General features: G+C 34.6%; 1 protein-coding gene across 11 annotated transcripts in view; it reads right to left on the bottom strand.

The window, feature by feature from the left end:
- ZBTB20 (zinc finger and BTB domain containing 20) overlaps nt 1–21,573 on the bottom strand; it is an 841,831-nt gene that overhangs the window by 819,722 nt on the left and 536 nt on the right. For 2 of the 11 annotated variants that reach the window (XR_010139138.1, XR_010139137.1), the window contains exon 2: nt 1–21,573. This exon is cut by the window's left edge and continues 27,055 nt beyond it. The exons of 8 other annotated variants lie outside the window; for them this stretch is intronic. The gene's annotated coding sequence lies outside the window, so the exon portion shown is untranslated. One more of the 11 variants, XM_063721762.1, reaches the window with a different exon arrangement.

The raw sequence follows: 21,573 nt of genomic DNA, 5'->3' as shown, positions 1-21,573 counted from the left end.
TAATGATTCTTTAGGTCTGAAGTGGAGTTTGAGATTCTGCATTTTAAGCTTGTAGGTGGCATAAATGCTGCCAGTCCAAAAGAATCTATGTTATCTATCTAGTCATTTCCAAATATGAGGTGCTGGGGAAGCTAAAAAGATTGACTGAGACATTCAAGGCAACAATAAACGTCAAGCCTTGTTAATGCAAAAGTTTAAACAAGTAAGCATTTTTATTCAGTCAACTTAAATCTTAGTCTTTAAGAAAAGGAACAGTTCAGGTGTGGTAGCTCACATTTGTAATCTCAGCACTTTGGGAGGCTAAGGCAGGCAGATCACTTTAGGTTAAGAATTCGAGAACATCCTGGCCAACATGACGAAACCATGTCTGTACTAAAAATACACAAATTAGCCAGGCACGATGGCATACGCCTATAATCCCAGCTACTGGGGAGGCTGCACAAAAATCACTTGAACCTGGAAGGCGGGGATTGCAGTAAGCTGAGATCATGCCACTGCACTCCAGCCTGGGCAATAAAGCAAAACTCTGTCTCAAAAAATAAGAAAATAAAAATAAATAAATTTTAAAAAGGAAAAGAAAAAAGCAAAATCACCTCCATTGTTTTAAGACTGAGCATCAGTGATTCAAGAAATTCAGAGACTTGAAGGAGAAATCAAATAAACTGAACTGACGGCTGAATAAGATAACAGGTGTCATATTTTGGAATGTTTATTACAATGCTAAGAAATAATTATTTGATTTCTGTCTATTCCAAAGAGAAGCAGGTCTTGATAGAAGACACCAGAATTCGGAGTTTATGTTGAAATGAAAGACACTTCTTTCCTAAATTATAAGAAACTGAAATAATAAGAATTAAGAGACGATCGCTTTGGTTTCTTGAGGATTAAAATAAACAGATCACTTTAATTTCCCATTTCCTTGGTGTTCTCTACAAAACTGCAACTAGCAATTGGGACAGTGATCACTGGTGGTTAGAAATTTTCTTGAACAGAGAAAGAAAAAAACAAAATTAAGAGATGACTGGCGATGACATATGCATCCAAGAATGCACACAACATATATTAATAGGTCCTACTACTCGAGTAACATTAGTATTATTGAGAAACAGTGAAGAAATATATTTAAAAATGTCTATCTCAATTGCTATTAATTTCACATTTAATAAAGATAATCAATACACAAGTAGAAGGTGAAAATGGGTTTGATTTATTACAATGGTTTCATTATGTGAAAGATATATTATCAAAGAGAATCAATTGAGGTAGTTGTTTCTACTAGCCTTGCCTAAAGTCCATTTACAGAAATGAAAAGCAAAGATTGCCTGCATGTAGTGACTCATGCCTGTAATCCTAACACTTTGGGAGGCTGAAGCAGGTGGATCTTCTGAGGTCAGGAGTTCAAGATCAGCCTGGCCAACATGGTGAAAGCTCGTCTCTACTAAAAACACAAAAATTAGCTGGGCGTGGTGGCACATGCCTGTAATCCTAGCTACTCGGGAGGCTGAAGCATGAGAATCGCTTGAACCCAGGAGGCGGAGGTTGCAGTGAACCAAGATCACACCACTGCACTCCAGCCTGGGCAACATGCAAGATTCTGTCTCAAAAAAAAAAAAAAAAAAAGAAAGAAAAGGGAAGGGAAGGGGAGGGGAGGAGAGGGGAGGGAAGGGGTGGGAAGGGAGAAAGAGCAAAGACTGTTGTTCCTTTTAAGATCTACCTTTGGCAGGGCGCGGTGGCTCACGCCTGTAATCCCAGCACTTTGGGAGGCCCAGGCAGGCAGATCACGAGGTCAGGAGATTGAGACCATCCTGGCTAATACGGTGAAACCCCGTCTCTACTAAAAATACAAAAAATTAGCCTGGCGTGGTGGCGGGCGCCTGTAGTTCCAGCTATTCGGGAGGCTGAGGCAGGAGAATGGCGTGAACCCGGGAGGCAGAGCTTGCAGTGAGCCGAGATTGCACCACTGCACTGCAGCCTGGGCGACAAAGCGAGACTCCGTCTCAAAAAAAAAAAAAAAAGATCTCTCTTTTCAGCTTTCTCATAACATCATGTCTACTACTGGAAGAATAGAGAAACTGAAGAAGATTAAAGTAGTTAAACATATTTTTTAAGAATATTTATGAAAAAAGTAAGTCAAATGATTAGGGAAAGAAAATTTTAAAATGGAGACATACTTTGGAAAAAGAGTCTGGTATAATATATTTAGACTTAGACACATTCGTCCATTCAATTTTCTCCAAACCAGAAACTAGGTATCTTTAATAGTACCATACGGTACAGACTCTAGTGTATTAAGATGATACTTACATTTCTTATTATAAAAGAACGTCTAAGTTTTTAGCCTTTTATAGTGGTGTTATCAACCAACTAATGTACGTATTTCCTAATACTCTCACAACCAAAAAAATGGCCAATGGCAAATTAGGTGTCTGGTAACTGAAAGATCATAAAGATTTTACTATTTCAAAGCATTTATGCTAGAGTCACTTTTAACTACAGCTATAAATTACAAGGAGATAATTTCCAATGAAATATAACAACAGATTACAAAGCTGTATTAAGTTGTCTGTGGCCATTTAGTAAGTCAAAACATAATGCAGCATTATCATTACGTCCAGATGTGACAAAGGCCCAGACTTCCCACAAAATATTCCTATCTCTATATTAGAATAAGACATCATCAGAAGTACCTGAATAAAATCTCCCCTCAATGACCAGAAAAATAAACGAAGAAATTTTAGAGACCTATCTTAGACTTTCAACAATTAAATGTAGTCACACCTTCCATGCATTCCACTCTTTTATCTGCTGGAGGTTTATATAGCTTCACCAGTAATATGTTCTATTGCTGACATATCAAAAGGCTTAATATCACACATGCAGCTTCAAATATATATATATAAATGTCCACTAAGTGTAAAAAATGCCTTCAGATTTTCATTATCATCACTGTATCCACAACACATCATGCTTTTTAAAGCACTTCAACATTTATTATTTTACTTGACTCTCACAAAGATTGTGTAACTGAGGAAAATATATCTATTTTAAAGATAAAGATCCTGAGATACAAAAGTCAAGTGATCTGCCTACAATCATATTCTGTGCTGACTTCTAGGGATTTTTTTCATCTAATATCTTTAAATTCTTTCATTTCTGCATTCTGTTACTTTGTTGAAATCATTATTGTACCTGTGATCTATTAGGTCAAATCAGCAAATATTTATCAATCAACTTCTATGTGCAAGGACTCAATTCATGTGTAATTGGCATTATTAACTTATTTGTGACATCAACAGGGGTAATATTAAAATTATTTAACAACTGACACAAAAGGTACCAACTAAAGAAACTGAACACTGAACAAAGTGAAACATACCCTCTAAGTTTTATCAAGGGATATCAACTGCATGTCAGCTATGATGTGGGCATGACCAATAGAGTCTGATTTAATCACAAACTACAAATCATTTGCAGATGTTTATTTGGCCTGAAATGCTAGAAGAACATCTAAAGATTTAAGAGAACATGTAGAAAATTCTGGTAGCACATGGTCCAAAATTAACTTAAAGAAAATGCAAATATAAAGGAAAAAAAACAATCTCCTTGGGTGCCAAGATTCAGAAATATGAACTCATTACTACCAAAACTAGCCATAATATTTTAAATTATTTTAATTTTTTTTTTGTTTGTTTTTTGAGACGGAGTTTCGCTCTTGTTGCCCAGGCTGGAGTGCAATGGCACCATCTCGGCTCACCACAACCTGCGCCTCCCAGGTTCAAGTGATTCTACTGCCTCAGCCTCCCAAGTAGCTGGGATTACAGGCATGCACCACCATGCCCGGCTAATTTTGAATTTTTAGTAGAGACGGGGTTTCTCCATGTTAGTCAGGCTGGTCTTGAACTCCCGACCTCAGGTGATACACCTGACTCGGCCTTCCAAATTTCTGGGATTACAGGAGTGAGACACCGTGCCCAGCCAATTATTTTTATTTATGCATTTGTATTCAAATATACCTAATTTTAATAAAATACATAAGTGGGGTTTTGAACATATTTTTAGCACAATTTTTCTTTTCCTTTATTTCTTGGCTATCTGCTCCTCTCCTTTCATATTTCCTCTCATAAATAGTTATCCATTTTTATAACTTAGTATGCATACTGCTACATTCTTCTTCCTTTAAAAATAACCCTACTATAAGGTAGATATATACATATGCAGATATTACCTATAAATATACATATTCAAGGATTTTTGTCATTATTTTTTAAAGGTTGAATATTATACACACTTTTCTATACCTTGCTCTTCTCACTCATAAGAAACTCCTGGAAATTCTTTCAGAAGATCTGAGATAGCTTTATTTCACATCATTTAATGACAGCATAATATCCCATGGTTGAGTTTCCATTATTTACTAGCATTACCTTGTTAATGGGGTTACTATTTTCTGCAGTTTTACCACTACAATAAAGTTACAACAACCTGGAAACCAAAAAATACACATGTTCTTAAATATTGCTACCTATATTTCTATGGAATACATTCCCAAAAATGAGACTGCCAGGTTAAAGTATTTGCAAATTATATGCAAATTATAATTTTAATAGGTTTTTGTTAGTCTTACAAGACTGCATTTTATAACAGGTAGAATATATCACATTTCCACCAGTAACAAATACTGTTAAGGTGCAAAATGGGAATATACTTTCATTTTTTTACATGGAGATCATCAGTTATGCCAGTCCCATTAATTTAAAAAATCGATCATTTTCCAACTAAGTTGTCATCTTTTTCAGAATTTGCCAATCATTTCCACTGATCTATTATGTATGCCTAGGCCATCACCATGTTGTTTTAATTAGCTGACTTTGTAATATGTTCTAGTATGTGTAATACAAGTCCCTCCTCATTGCTTTTTCATATTTGCTTGCCTTTCGTTATCATTTAATTTTCCAAGTAGTTATAAAATAACACTGTTGACTTCAAAAAAGAAAAAAAAATCCCCCAAGATTCTAATTGGAATTGCATTATATAATTAACTTTGAAATAATATTTTTATTGTTTTCCCATCCTAAACCAGTTTGTCCTTCTCTTAATCAGATCCTGTTTTATGCATTTTAATAGCTTTGTTTTCATATAGTTCCTGTACCTTTCTTGAAAAACTTATTAATAGGCATTTTGTAATTTGTGTTTCTATGGAAAATGGAATAATATTTTCCCATTGGGAAAAAAAGTCTTGTAGATGCCCAAATTCCTCCAGAGTAGAGTTGTTTTCATTTTATCTTTTATCCAACTACCTTATCAATTTTTCTTACTCATTTTTCTAGATTTTAAAATTCAAGTTTCTATAATTTTTAGATCACATATCATCAGCAAGAGACACCTGACATTCTTCTCTACAAATGTTAATGTTATATCATTTACCAACCGTATATGATAAAACCTGTAAAATAATGTTAAATAATTGTGATGGTTCCTTGTCTAGTTTCTGTTGTCAATTAAAATGTTTTTAGGATTTAACAATTTAGGCCATGTGCAGTGGCTCACGCCTGTAATCCCAGCACTTTGGGTGGAGGCTGAGGTGGCATGATCAGTTGAACCCAGGAGGTCGAGGCTGCAGTGATCCCTGATCGTGCCACTGCACTCCAGCCTGGGTGACAAAGTGAGACCCTGTCTCAAAATAAAAGACAAAAAAAAACCCCAAAATTTAGAATACTTTTTGCCATTTATTGAGATAAACATGATTTTTCTCCTTTAATTTGATGATGTAATAAATTAAATTGGTATATTTCCTATTATTGAATCATGCTTACATTCCTACTTAAAAACATATTTTAAAAAGCTACTAGTGAGTTATTATTTTGATTCACTGTTAATATTTTATAATATTTTCCTTAGAATTTTTAAATTTACTTCATAAGTGAAATTATACATTTTTTACTATATAATCTTTAACAGAATTAGATATTAAATTATGGAATATTTTAATATTTTTCCATGGCCTAGAATGATTTAAATTACATCAAAATTATCTATTCCTTATGTTTAAGTGACAACATCTGGTCAAATTTCTAATCTTTTCTATGCTAAGTAGTATCTGCTTTCTACTTCTTCTTAGGTCAATTTTTATCATCTGTATTTGACTAAAAGTCCTTTTATTTCTCAAGGGTTTTAAATTTGTCACATAGCTACATTCTTATTTAACATTCTTTTCATCTTCCAGTTTTTTCTTCTTTTTCATTTCTAATTGTGTACTTTTGTCATTCTTTTTCCTAAAGCTTTATTAGTGAATTAAAATTCATATAACATAAACTCACCATTTTAACTGTATTGAAGTATATAATTCAGTGACATTCGCAAGGTTGTATAAATATCACCAACTACCTCCAGAACATTCTCATCACTCCAAAAGGACACCCTATACTCATTAAGCAGTCATTCCCCATTTTTCCTTCTCCCAGACCCTGGCAACCACTAATCTCCTTTCTGTTTCCACCTATATGCCTACTCTGGACACTTCATATAAATGAAATCACACAATATGTAGCCTTTTGAGTGTGGCCTCTTTCACTTAGCATGTTTTCAAGGTTCATCCATGTTATAGTATGTATCAATACTTCATTATTTTTTATGGCTAATATTATATTGTATAGATATATCATAGATGAATAATTTTTATTCCTTCATTCAGCAGTTGATGGATATGAGTTGCTTCTGCTTTTTGGCTACTATGAATAATGCTGCCATGAATATATGAGTATAAATTTTATGTGAACATATGCTATCACTTCTCTTGAGTATATACCTCAGAGTGGAATTGATAGGCTCATTTTCTTTTTTGCTTTATCATCTTCACAAGGAGTTTATGTACCACATTGATCTTTCCAAAGAACCAGCCTTTAGATTTATTTTGGGTTTTACTATATGGTTTTTCTGTTTCATTACTTTCATCTTTCTAACAATCCCCTCATCTTCTGTCTTGTATTATTCTTTATACTAACTTCTTAACATTAGGTTATCTTTATCTTCCATCTTCCTTAATAACAAAGGCCTTTAAGGCCATCAGTTTTCCTCTGACAACTGTTTTAGCTAATTTTCATTGGCTTTTACAGAAAATATTTTCCTTTTCATTGCTTTCTAGGTGATTTCCTCTTTATCCAAAAGATATCTGGGAATGTTTTAATTTCTATGTAGATTTTTTTAACTTTTTAGAAAAACTTAAAATTTGATATATGTTAGCTTATAGTCAGAGAAAGTGCCTGCAAAATCTCTGCTCTCTAAAACTCAGTTTTCTTAGCAGCCAAGTGCAAAGACGTTCAAAAATATTTAAAGAATGTCAGATTCTACATGTATATCAGATCAAGTTTATGAATTACCCCATTTATCTTAGTCATCGTTTGTGTTTACAGAACTGTCTAGACCTTTCCAATAATTTGTACTCTATGTAATTACTATAAACAAACCTGCCGTATACAGATTTTATGTGGTTATTTTCTTCATAAACTGTGCCTTTTATTATAGTACCCCTTCTTTCTCTTTTAATACTTTTAACCTTGAATTCTATCTTATTTAATATCAATGTTGTCATTCATATTTTGCTATTTTTCTTTTGTTTGCATTTGCCTGATATCTTTATGCCCCTCATTTTACAAATAACTCTTCTTCATAACTCGGTCTTATTTTTCTTGTAATATAATTTAGGTGGCTTATGTTTTTTAGTGTAGTCTGATATTAACTGTCTTTTAATGGGAGAATTTAGTCCATATACACTAAATGTAGTAATTGATGTGCTTAATGGTATATTTTTCAGTTACTTTATATTCTTATTTTATATTATTGTTTCCTTATTCCCTTCTCTATTTTGCTTCATCAAGTGGCTATGCAGTCTATTGTCTCCTTGTTAATATGTAAGTTCTAAGTGCTATTTCATTGCATTAAAGATTATCTTCCCTTTCTATACTCTAATAAACAGATTAATATATGTAAAAGACACTTCCCCCCACCATCAAGAAATTCTATTCCCCCTTTCCTCTTTTCCTAAATAAATGAGATCTTTAGAATATATTCACTTCCGTCCCTCTTCTCTTCCTCCTTTCCTCTCATCTCCCACCACCGATTTTCCTCCTCTTTTACTTGCCAGCTGCCCACCTTCTCTATCTCCCATGTTCCAAAGAGACAGCTTAGTACATTTTAAAATTTCCTAAAGAACTATCCTTTTATTTCAAGAGCCTCAAATTACCTATTGTATTTCATATTGCTAGCCAGTTATCTCTGTTAGATAAAATTATACACACACACACACGGAGTTATATATGAATGCTCGTTATTCCTACCATTTTCTTTCCTCTTCATCTTCCTCATCTTAAAGTCTTTATTCTAGTTCATTTGTTGTTTGCTTATAATCTAGATTCTGGCATTTTCTCAGAGGGGATATAATCACTACATACAAAGAATTCTTGCATATTCTTAAATGTATTTCTTTCTCACCTTGGCTTGCAAATAACTTTCTGGGCATGGAGATTCCTGAATTATAGTCATTTTCTTTCAGCAGTCTGCAAATATCATTCCACTATCTTGTAACTTCCAGTGTTACAGATATGCAAATAAGTCCTATGATACTTTGATATTTTCCCCTTTATAGGAATTTGTTTTTTTCTACTTGAGAGTTTATGTCTCAATTAATTGATTTCAGAACTTTTATTAGGATATACTTAAATGTGTCTTTTCTTTCAATCAAGACAATAAATCAGTAAACCCTTTTAATCCACAGACTCCAGTCTTTCTTAGTATCTGATCAATTTTGCTAGTTTTTTAAAATTTTTACTTTGTGAGGCCAAGGTGGGTGGATCACAAGGTCAGGATATCGAGATCATCCTGGCTAACATGGTGAAATCCCATCTCTACTGAAAATACAAAAAGCTGGGCATGGTGGCATGCACTTGTAGTCCCAGCTACTCGGGAGGCTGAAGCAGGAGAATAGCTTGAAGCTGGAAGGCGGAGGTTACAGTGAACAGAGATCGTGCCACTGCACTCCAGCCTGGGCGACAAAGTGAGACTCCGTCTCAAAAATAAATAAATAAAATTTTACCTCTTCATTATCTATACTAATTTTTCCCACTGTAATTCCTATTATTCACGTTTTGATTTCTAGATCTATCCTCTAAATCTCATCTTTTTGATTCAATATTTCATCATGGGTTTTTTTATATGCTTGGATACATTTCTTGCATTTGGTCTTTTCATTCACTAATTCATGTTTCAACAGTGACTATGCTCTCCCACAAATCCTGAGTTGTTCAAATGAGATATATTTAATATCTGAAATTATTTTCTGTTCTTTGAATTTCCTTAAGTGCTCCCAATTTTTGTTTTCAAATTCAGTTTTCATGTTTTTGCCAGTAGTCCTAGTTACCTGGAGTGTGTACTCTGATTTTCCTCTCTCACTTGCTATGGGTCTCCTTTAATGAATTGCTATTTTTCGCTAACTCACTGGAGCTCAGGTCTGGTTGCCAGATTATCCTAAATGGCAGAAATATCACAGGTGGTGAAAAGCAAAGGTAAACAGCCTGTCAGTTCCCTGCAAAGGCACATGGAGAAAGAGCTCTGTTGTCCTATCTCTATTTCTTTTTAGCCTCCAAAGACAGAGAGGACTCCACCAGGACATTCAGCTACTTTAGCTTTTTAGCAGCTGGCAACACTTTGGTACTTAAAATGGATAAATACTGATCTTCTCCTACAGGAGTTCACAAACCTCTAAAGCCCAAGCTCTTCCTCCCAATGTCTGTTGCTTTCCCATATTTACCCACGGACTCCAGCACCATTCTCCAGTTGCTTGCCCAACTGAAGGCAGAAGTTTCAAAGCAGTGTTTCTCTGCCCAAGGTGTCATGACAGTTGTTTATAGGTCACAGCAGCCATTTGCTTCAGAAAGGCAGGCAGCTTGGAATTGGAAGTGAAGAAGATAACTATATATAGCTACTTTGTTTTCAAAGTCTTTAATTTTAAAAAAGCCTGGGGTGGAGTGGAGTATGTGGGTGTGAGGTATGTCTGGACTTCATTACACCTATTCCTAAGAATCAATAGTTTCCTCAGAAAGCATATTCCTGAATATATAAAATGACAATATGTTCTTCTGCATGCTCTTAGATAGAGATCGTGAAATACACTCCAGCTATTAATCACTTTAAGTAAGCTTTAATGCAATCCCAGTTTTAATTATTCCAGGACTTAATTATCTTTTGTTTTGAAAACAACTTCAAATCAATTTGCTGTAGTTTCAGTTAAAAAGACAAATTATGACTTTAGCCAATCAAGTTTGCCAATGTCTAACAAGTTTTATAAATATGAAAAAGTATGTCAGCTATTTATATAGGAATTACATGTGTCCCACATGTGGTTTACACGATGTTACCCTCTATATTGTTCACAACTCAATTACCTTTTTTGCTTTCTAGAAGAGCTAAGTAATTATATTATATTATCACTAATATTACAGTGTTTAACTGGATAAGACTTCTAAATAACTCAGATAATTAGGTAAAATAATTAAACCTATTTTTTAATTGTGTGAAATTTTATGAACATTCCTTAAGAATTAGAAAGCTCATATAAAAAGTTCAAAATCTCAATTGCAATCTATGAATTACAAAGCATAGTGTGCTTTGTTTGTCCCTCTATCCAGATAGGAATCATATAGGATATGAAATATGGGTTTCATCCTTAAATCAGCAGATAATATAATTCTGTGTACTCTATTCAACACAATATCCTGAATTGATTGTAGTAGATTTGCTTTACCACTGATGGGAGATACCTGACATATTTCTTTTCTGAATCACGGTAAATGTAATTTTATTGGAATTTCTGCCATGATAGAATTTCATTAAGTACCTAAAAGGATAGAAAACTGTGAGCATGTACAAACACGTTGGGTCTTGGAAAAGTACAGGGAAAGTCTATAATAGGTAATAATTTTAACAATGCTAAATTTGAACTCCAATAAGTAAATGGATAGTCTAGTAAGGAAAAATAATTTTCCTAGGATAAGTACAAAAAAGCCTGATCAACATTGAATCCCTCCTGTGTGCCAGATATTAGGCTAAGCACTAAAGCTATAAAGATAAATAAAGCATGGTACCTGTTGTTAAGGAACTGCAGTTAAGTGTACTATAATTCTAAATGTTACCTTTCCTAAGTGATGAATGTCAAAGAATTTAAGTTATAAGCTAAACTGCATATAAAACATCACACTGAATCAAATTCACTTTACACCAGATGCACGCATTTGTGCATTATAAAACTCATCATTACACATATAAGACAGAAACAGAGTAATGCATACCCCAAATGACAGAAACCACCATTTATTTTTGGCTCTTATACACTTTGGTAATTCACTTAACAACAAATGTTGAGACTGTAATGCAGAATATTTGAATCAGAAGAACCTAGAATTTTGTTCATTTTTCCCATACTGCTTTTCAGCTCAAATGACCCCTTTAACACAGTATTGCCTTGCTCTCAACCCCTTTCTAAAACAAGAAAGATTATTAAAAGCATGAGTGTTCAAGGTATTTCTCTGAGGGTCAGATGTATAAAGGACAGTGAGATACAAACAACATAGCTGTTAAGAACACTAGGTCCCATAGGCTATCAAAATTACAAGAACAATAGAGTACCACCAATGATGAACGTGAGGAGAAAGGTGCCATGCACAAACTGAATGTTGATAATTTTTCTAACTTTAAAATACATTTTTCAGTGATGTATCATTTGAATTATATAAAATAATTATTATACTATACTTCTTAATGCACTAAAAATAAAAGAATGAAGAAAATATCAGATATTCTCATAAGGAACAGTGAAGACACATAAGGGATGGTATAGCAATTTCATTATTCTTTGACTGCATTCAGATGATACAGCTTATATTTGTAATATAGCTTAACAGTGAACATTATCTTTTGAAAACTTTTTTTTAGTACCTTGTATACAAAGGGTATATGAGTACGTATGTATACATGACACACGTACTTGGTTGGAGGTCATTTAAATTATCTGAAATAAAAATTCACTTTAAAGGTTACTATAATTCCTTTTAATTCATGTATGCTGACTATACTAAATATAATCCAAAGTCATGTACACTGACTTTACCTGAACTGATTTGAGACTACTACTCTGATAGAAATGCATTTATACTATCAGATAAAATTAAATCTTTCTTTCAGTATAGTGACAAATCAAGGAAAAGTTAAAGTACATAATAAAAGTCTAGACTGTATTCCACTCAAAGCATAGTAGAGGCTGTTTTAAAATTCCATGAATATGGGAAGGAGGAGACAAAAGCTAAATTCCATAATAAATAAAACAAAATTAAGGTATATAATATTTTACTCCTCATATCCATCACATCCTCAAGAAAGTTAACAGATGTTTTCTTGTTTTTGAAAATTGGACAGCAAACAACAATGTAAATTATAAATGTTCCTAGAACAGTGATTTCCAAATTGGGTGGCACACAGTAGGCATTCAATAAATGGCTTACCACACAGATTGTGCTACATTGCATATCTTTGTCATGCACTTAAACTTACTGCCTAACTCTAGGTTAGGACTGATGATCATGTTTTTGTGCCAAAAGCATAGCAGTCTTTGTTTTCGAAACTCTCGGTGACCCATATTTAAGCCAGCTATTGGTTTCTGAAACAAATGTTAAGGGCACAAAGAACAAACAAACACAAAAGCCTGCCAAACTCATAGGATTTGCTACCCTTTGAATACATTGTTTCTAGTCTCCCTCACCCCTATTTCTGTATGATACCTGGTTCTTGGTTATTCAGTCGGGTTTGATTTAGTTTTCCTTTTTGACCTCTACCTTCCCAGAACTTCCAGTAATACTTCCTTTGTCCTGCTCCTACCCATGATTTCCAAGGCCTGCTTTAACATGGTACCCAGCTCCACTGTTGCAAATAGAACTAAATCAGGCAGCAGTTAGAGTCCATTCACTGTACAACCTTTAGACAAATTCTCTATGATCATTTTTAATTCTAGACTGAAGAGTTACATTTTTAAAAGATTCTATCACAGCAACCATTGTTCCTACTTACAACTCTTTCACCTTGTACCCTTCTCTAGAACCTTCTCCAAATCTATGCCTTTCTGAAATAAAATTGCCATTATTAATCTGGGCAAGCACTGAGTTAAAACTGTCCCAGAATAGAGGTCTGATGGGGTGGTGATTAAGAGCTTAGGTTCTCCAGAGCTGTACTTGAGTTTAATTTCCCATGTGTTTTATACTTAGCTGTGTGACTCTGAACAAGATACGTACCCTTTCTGAGCCTTCACATATCTTTAAAATTGGGATAATAAAGGTACTTGTCTCACAGGATTGTGGAATTAACTGAAAAAATGCAGATATAACCAATGACTGCAACAAAGTAAGATCTCAGTAAATGTTGGCTACTATTGGTGGTGGTGGTGTGATTAGTATTACTGTTTAAAACAAGGATAGAATGCATTTACTTTTCACTGTGCTTCCCACTAATAATTTTGCTAGTCTTTTTGGTACTCACGGCTTTAGACGAGTTAGTGATTCTTCAATACATATACTGGGTTTCAGTTAACACTAAAACCAGCTTCCCTTAAGCACATTTAGAATATCTTTTCCATTATTTGCATGCATTGAAGCATTCATACCACATTTTGGGTCCAACAATTGATCTAAAATTATTCTTACAATTTCTCCTGATTAGCTAGATGTTTGGTAAGCTAAAATAGCTTAGCGTCATCTAACAGACAGTATATTTTGGCTATGAGGTGATTTATAAAATATTATATGATCAGTACCAGGAACATCTGGAGCTGTGGGTGGATGTGAGGAAATGAGAGGATTCAGGATAGCATAGCTTCCTGCAGATTGCTGTTTCCATCTAAGATAATGTTAGATAGCTTTAGGCCTTTCACTACCATTCATACTAGCAAAAAGGATGAGTCAATTAAACAGAAACTGAGAGTAAAATTTTAAATTAGAACTTTGAGATTATCATTAAAGATCTATCAAGTAGGTATATACAAATTGTATATAGTTGTTTCTTTCAATATACAACAGGACAATATTTGCAAAGTCTTTTCTAATAGATTCTTTCCTCTGTGAAACATCAAAATAGTCAGATTTCTTTGCCTACCTTATTTTCCTTCCTATGTAAATCTATCTGTGCATGGATATAATATAAGATCAAAAACTAAATGCAGTAGTTAAAAATTACCAATTTTATAAGATATGCATGGAGGTGGTTCCTGATTACTCAATGTATACCTATGTTTTGCTTAGAGAAGAGAATCACAAAACCAAATTTATCTTTTATCTCTGAATAAATGTATCTATCTATAGATTTTATAGAAATAGAAAAATGTGAGTTGATTCATTCTGTTGTTACCGGCATCCTCAATTTAACAACTTTATGTTGCATGAAATGCAGAGTTAAGTTTACAAATTCTATTACCAATACACCTTCCTGAGTTAAGATGAGTTGGCAAAGTATTTATGTAAACTAGTAGATTTATTATACTTGCCCACTATGAAAGATTATAAGTACTTAATATCATATATCTATACTTTACTAGTGTGCTATGTTAGAAAGCAAGTATCATTAAAATTAAACTTTTATGAAAGACTAAAAGTGGAAAGCAAAGTCAAGTATTTTATATATATACTGTTTCTAGGTGTCCTAAGCATCAGTTTCAGTAACACTACCAGAAGCTAAAATAACAATTCAATTGTTGAAGGAAACAAACTCAGATGATTAGAACTGAAAATGACCCTAAAAATGAAAAATCTAAGGTGCTAAGGTGGAGATCTGCATAGATTATGCAACATGCCATAGATCATATAACTAATTAGTGGCAGCAGTAGACCTAGAACAACCTCTACTAACTCCACATCTGAGATTTTTGACAATGTATAATAAAGTAAGAGTTAAATTTAATATATGAGAGATTGAAAAGGTAGATATTGCCGCCAAGTTAAAAATCTTTGGATGTAATTACTTCTACTTACTTAATTTTATATTCCTAAGACAACACATTCAAAATATCATAAAATTGTAAAAACTGGTTAGAAGTAATGAAAACTACAAACAAAATGTATGCTTTATCTTAAATCAAAACCATGGAAAAGGCCATTTTCTAAAGGAAGCCAGAGATTTACTGAAAATGTGTGTGAGTGAGACAGAGTGTGTATGTGTGTGTGGTGGTGGTAGGGGTCTTTGTTTTGTTTTGTTTTGTAAATTGTTAGAGATTGTTCTATTAATAGTTTCCTTTTGTAATGGTAATCTGTGCTCCAAAATGAGGGCACACTAAAATGAATTTCTGATAATTTATAAAGCAGTGAAATACAAATAAATTTCTAGAAACTTACTGACAGTAAGAAAATGGGTACCAAGAGTTTCAAAATTAAAAATCAAAATCTTTTTAATATTATGTTGAATTAGAACATCTTTTTAAAAGCCAAAAGTAATTGAAAAGAGATTAAATTGGTACACTCAACTCTCTAAACTGTGTGTATATTTTTCTTAAAGTGCATATCCATGAGCTGACAGTAAAGAAAGGCTGGCTGCTTTGTTTGACTATAGTTCTGTTTACCTCATACTGTCAAGAATGGATTTTGACACAGTATTAATATTGCTATTTTTATTGATATAATTAGCACTGCTATAAATAATTTCTTGTGCTGCCATATGTAAGTATATCATTACAATGAGCAGTATTTAGTGCTTCTTTTTCTTATATGACACCTTGAAAACAGACTGTTGGCCCAAAGAACAAAAGTGACCTCATGATATGGGAATCACTGAAAAAAACATTGCCCTGTCAATAGAGACTACTGTTTTGTGTATGACTTCACTAAACAAACTAGTTTATATTTGTTTGAAACTAAAGTTTCTCACCAATCTGCTGTTTCAATTTCACATCACACCATATTGTACCTAAAACAGGCAATCTGGATTCCTGTTGCTACTTTTTCTTCCCCCAAACAGCTCAGGAATGGGTTTGAAATACAAGGCTTGAATACATAAAGCAAAATAATTAAGACACCCAAAATTCAGAATGGGTGGGTGAAAACAAGTACACTTGAAACCATTTGTGTAACTACTAGTGGGTGGCCCACTGTGAGTTTTTGACTATATGAAAGCAAAATCAAAACATATTTTATCTTGCCTCTAGATCACATCAGCTGTGACAATAACCTTATCTGGACCTTGAATAGTTTGTTCATAAAACAAAGTAGGGTGACTGACCCAGTGCATATTCAACACAGAGTATGAAGGCCAAAAGAAAATGACAATACAATTCAAAACAAGTTTGTGGAAATTTTAGACTAGTATATTAAAACCTTTCTTTGTCTCTATCACTTGACAGATGGTTAGCCTTCACACAGCCTAGTATCTCTGGCAAAGAAATGACTGTGTCTCGCCAATAACACCCCAAATTTTGACTTAAAATGCACTGTACACATGCTTAGACTTACCTTACAAATATGAATATTAATAAACTTAGTCATGCTTACTTTATTACTATAAAAATTTGACAGATGTCAAGATTTCATCTTCTGCCATTAAAAATACCTTCTTGAAACTCAACTATCTTAGGTGGATATAAGGTTCTATGAACTCTGCACTTCAGATTTCATTCATTTCACAGGTTGGCTGGTAATCATGCTTAAAAAAATACTTCCAAAATAACATTTCATCCCAAAAATATTTAAAAATTTACAGAAATTTAATTAGCTTGTGTTTCTATGCTATCCATAGGAAAGTTGTGGTAACAAAGTGGCTTAAACAAAATCACCAGGGAACCCTGAATACACTCCATGTCAAGGACCACAGGCAGGACTGGAATTATTTATCCAGTATTGGTATGTCTTTATTCAAAAATTGCTCATTTATAAATATATACTCACACACACATGCAAACACACATCGATCAACCATCCTTACCAGAAAACAGGAAATGATCTTACTTTTTAACATTCTATTAGCCATTCTTCCATTTTGCTCTTTAAAAAAAATTCAACTCAGGCTGGGCGCGGTGGCTCACACCTGTAATCCCAGCTCTTTGGGAGGCCGAGGCAGGCAGATCACGAGGTCAGGAGATCAAGACCATCCTGGCCAACATGGTGAAACCCTGTCTCTATTAAAAATAACAAAAAAATTAGCAGGACGTGGCTGTGCGCGCCTGTAGTCCCAGCTACTCAGGAGACTGAGGCAGGAGAATTGCTTGAATCGCGAGGCGAGGCTGCAGTGAGCCAAGATTGTGCCACTACACTCCAGCCTGGCGACAGAGCAAGACTCCATCAAAAAAATAAAAAAATAAAAAAATAAATAAAAATTCAACTGAAACAATGTATTCATTAGTTATAAAGTCTGTTTCCTCCTAAATCTTCCTATTTATAGCTTTCAGATGCTGGCAAGTCCGTATACAAATAGCCAGAGGCAATCACAAACTGCTCTAAAGTGCATTAATATGTACCCTTCCTGGAAGAGGCTGATTATGTTCCAAATTAGCATAAATAGAGATCTAATGTAGGTATAAGCGTGACAAACCCTCCACAGCACAGGATGGGAGGACTGGGGGAGGGAGGATTGTATTTAAAAAAGTTATTCCACTTAAGAACTAAACTTGTATTTTGCTAACAAAGTAAGACTCACCATGACAGATGGGAAAAAAAATTAGAAAGGAAAAACTGTTATTTGAGAACTATGAACTAGGTTTTGGAAAGGTGAGACACCCACTACTTGAAGTCACAAACTCAGCATTAAATCATATACTCATTTAACCAGGTACCAACTTTCCTTCTGTTAGAAACCCAGGATTTTTACACCTACAGACTAAATGATTGAAGTATTGCTAAAATCTTCTGTAATGTTCCTCTTGCATTACAAATAAGTCTATTAAAGCAGAAAAGTGTCAATCAAATGCTTTTGAAAAAATGGTTTAAATAACAAAGCATTTTTTGCAGGTCTCTCCTCTTTAATGTCACCTATAAACTAATTACAATAAATTTTCACCTTCTCTTGATAAAATCACAACTGAAACTAGGCATGGTGGCATGCACCTGTAGTCCCAGCTACTAGGAGGCTGAGGCAGGAGGGCGGATCACTTGAGCTCAGGAGTTAAAGTACAGCCTGGGCAATAAAAGGAGATTCCCATTTCAAAAAACAAAAAAGAAACCCAGAACTGAAAAAGATTTAGGTACTTGATTTTTCAGATATGTTCCTAAAAACAAATCCTAACCAAAAATTAACAGATATTCTAGCTTTTGTTTTACCATACTTTGCTAACAAGATAATACTATGTAGGAATTTTATAGTAAATTTCAAGACACAAGATTTTTTTAATATAAAGCAACATTTTATTTATTTCAAAGACATTATTAAAATCATGAAAAAAATCCCTATCTGTTAAAATTACCAACTGAAATATATGGAGAAAGTTTCATGACAATAACAAAAGGTACAAATAAGAAATAAACTAAGATCTTCCTTTCCTATCACTGCCAACTGGTAAACACCTTCCTCCTTCTCAAACTTCTGTAAGCTCTTTCAAACTGTAGTTCCTAAAACAAGAAAGCAGCTAGGTTTCAAAGTTTCATTAAAAAATCTCCTCCCCTAACAATCTAAAATGCACAAAATGTGTGTGACATTAGAATGTAAGCTCCACAAGCACAGGCAATTTTCTCTCTTGTTCATTATTACAATCCAAGTGTCTAGAACAATATGATAAATTTAACCATCCATTTCAGAAAAATATGATTATTTCAGAGACTAAAGCAAAGCCCATCAATCTCTACTTCCGTATTCCAAATGTTTCGAAGAAGTCTCTGCTTGCCACTGATTCTGTGAAGTTATTCAAAATAATATGTAATTATTTTATAAATTATAGATCGCAGGAACTTAGCTGTAGCTTTTATTGCCCTTCTAAAACGACCTAATTATTCAGACTGGCCTTTTTTTCTAGAAAGTCCAATTTACCTAATTATTCAGACTAGCCTTTTTACTAGAAAGTCCAATTTGTCTAAAAAGTCTTCTGAAAACTTTCACTAATGCAACAAAAATAATTCGCTTAGAATATTTTTTCCTTAGATTTTCTTCCTGTACCAAGTAGTCAAACTCTTATTAACAGGACAACAAGAGGAATTAGATATTTGCGGGTCTCAAAAACTTTCTGATCCAATTATATAAGAAACTGGCATCACATCAACTGGTAGTACTAAACACCCCCTTCCCCAATTATAGCCCTCACATGAAAGTTTCTCTTTCCTCTAGTATTCCATTTAATCTCATATTTTCTTTTAGTAGCTAGTCAATGTACACATGACCTATATGTGCATTTTCTTGGTTTTGTAGTAATCTTAAAACACGGGCCTAGATGGGTAAGCATGAAGACTTCTTCCTGGAAATGGATAAAATTTGACAATTTTTAATCTGATACTTTCTTTAGCTTGTTAAAATTAGGACCTCACCGTGAAAGGGCATATTGCTGTGGAGGCTGGTAGCCAGCAAACTTGTCACCTGATCTTCATATGCACAAGGCCTGTATTCCACTGGTCTATAAAATCTGAAATCATAAAACCAAAAATATCCAATTGCCCAACTCACTGAGCAGCTAATATAGTTCTAGAAATCTCACTTTTCTTCTTCTCACCTGTTTACTTCAACACCATGTGTGCCCAAACCTAAGAATTGAGCTCCATAAAAATCACAACCCCAATCTTGAAAATTAAGCCTTGAGTACTGAACAGTTACATCAGCAATTCCCCAAGGGCAATTTCAAAAGCTTTCCTGGGAGACTACTGGAAAGATGGCACAGGGATATCACCATGCACTATGTGTGCAACAACTTTGATATATTCTAAGAATCACAAAGAACAAAGGCATGAAAATCAATGTAATTTTTTTCTTTCACTAGAAAAATACAGATTCTTCATTTTAAAGCAAAAACGCAAAAAGTAGCCACATCTTGACTGGACAAACTTACAGTTGACCCTCAGTATCCATGGGAGATCGGTTCTGGGACCTCTCTAGGAAACCAAAATCCACAGATGCTCAAGTCCCTTACATAAAATAGTGTAGTATTTGCATTTAACCTAAGCACATTCTCCCATATACTTTAAATCGTCTCTAGGTTATTTATAATACCTAATACAAGTAAACGCTATATATTAACAAATCGTTGTTATACTGTATTGTTTAGGGAACTGTGGCAAGAAAAAAACTATATATATTCTATTCCATCTATTCCCCCACACCCAAAATATTTTTGATCTGCAGTTGGTTAAATCCACAGATGCAGAACCCAGGCACAGGAAGGGCTGACTGTATGTGACTGGGAGTGGAGGGGGATCTATATAAATATTTTCACAAGATAGCAAAACGTACTTGGGATTGGGAGCATGAACAGAAATGAAAACAAACCATTATAAATTTAAGGATGACTGGTTATCACTTAAATTTAGTGTCTACAGCTATTTATTTATAAAATGGTAATTGTGTTTTAAAACTTTCAATGGCAACAAGTTACAACAGTAACTTCAGAATAGCGTTCACTTGAAAACACTGGGTGAATGGCCTGTATAATTTTTTTTATCTGAAATGTATACACCGCCACGCAGCGAGGAAACTTGACTTTAGCACCATTTTGGTATTTTTAATAGAAAAAACAGTGGAGAAGATTTTCACATGTCTAGAAAGGTAACATGTTCAACTTAGGTTTGGCCAATGCTGATTCTGAGGACATTACTACACCCGCAAGCTTCCAAACTACTTCCTGATTCATTCAGATTTTTACTGGAGAGCTGTCATCCTGCTACTGACCTCATCCAACCCGGTTCGGAGTGACAGATCAGCGGATTACCGCGCTAGGTACCGTAGCTGTACGCCATATTGTGTTTTTCGCTAATGTTTAGTTTGTGTGTGTGCCTAGCATATGTTTGTGCAAGTGTGTTTATCAATAGAACTTTTAGAAAATCCCTGCCTCCTGCCTCTTCAGCATCCTTAAAAAGGATAACAGCTGGGGGCGGGGGCTGGGGGGAGGACCCAAAAGCCACACAGACACGAATGCATTAAACAATGTACGAGAGACGGCATTTGTTTTAAACTTTCAAGAACCTTCCAACCATTTTTATATGAGGAATCAAAAAGTGTTAACATGTTTTAATGTTTCCAAAGTGGCCCAAAGGAGAAGAGAAAGAAGGAAAGGTGTGTCTTCCCTTCCCAAGCCCCCTCCTCTCTAGTCGTAGAAGCGAAGCAGGCGCGGGCCGGGAGCTCCGGCGTCTGGAAAGGCATCCAGCGGCTGTGGGGCCAGGACACCTCCTGCCCCCCAGTTCTCTGAAGACGCTCCAGAGACCGCGAGAGCCACGGCAAGCGGGGGAGGGCCAGGAGGGAGGGGGCAGAAGACAAGCGGGCGCCTCTAGCAGCTCCTGAGCCCCGGCTAGCCCCCTCAGCTCCTCTTCTTGGAAGCAGCGGCTCCAGGCGCAGGGAGTAGAGAGAAGAAGGCAGAAGACACGTTTCCAG

Source organism: Pongo abelii, chromosome 2, assembly GCF_028885655.2.
Source record: "Pongo abelii isolate AG06213 chromosome 2, NHGRI_mPonAbe1-v2.0_pri, whole genome shotgun sequence".
NCBI classification, from domain to species: domain Eukaryota; kingdom Metazoa; phylum Chordata; class Mammalia; order Primates; family Hominidae; genus Pongo; species Pongo abelii.
Note: the sequence above shows the minus strand (reverse complement) of the source record. Positions and strands in the feature narration are given on the sequence as shown.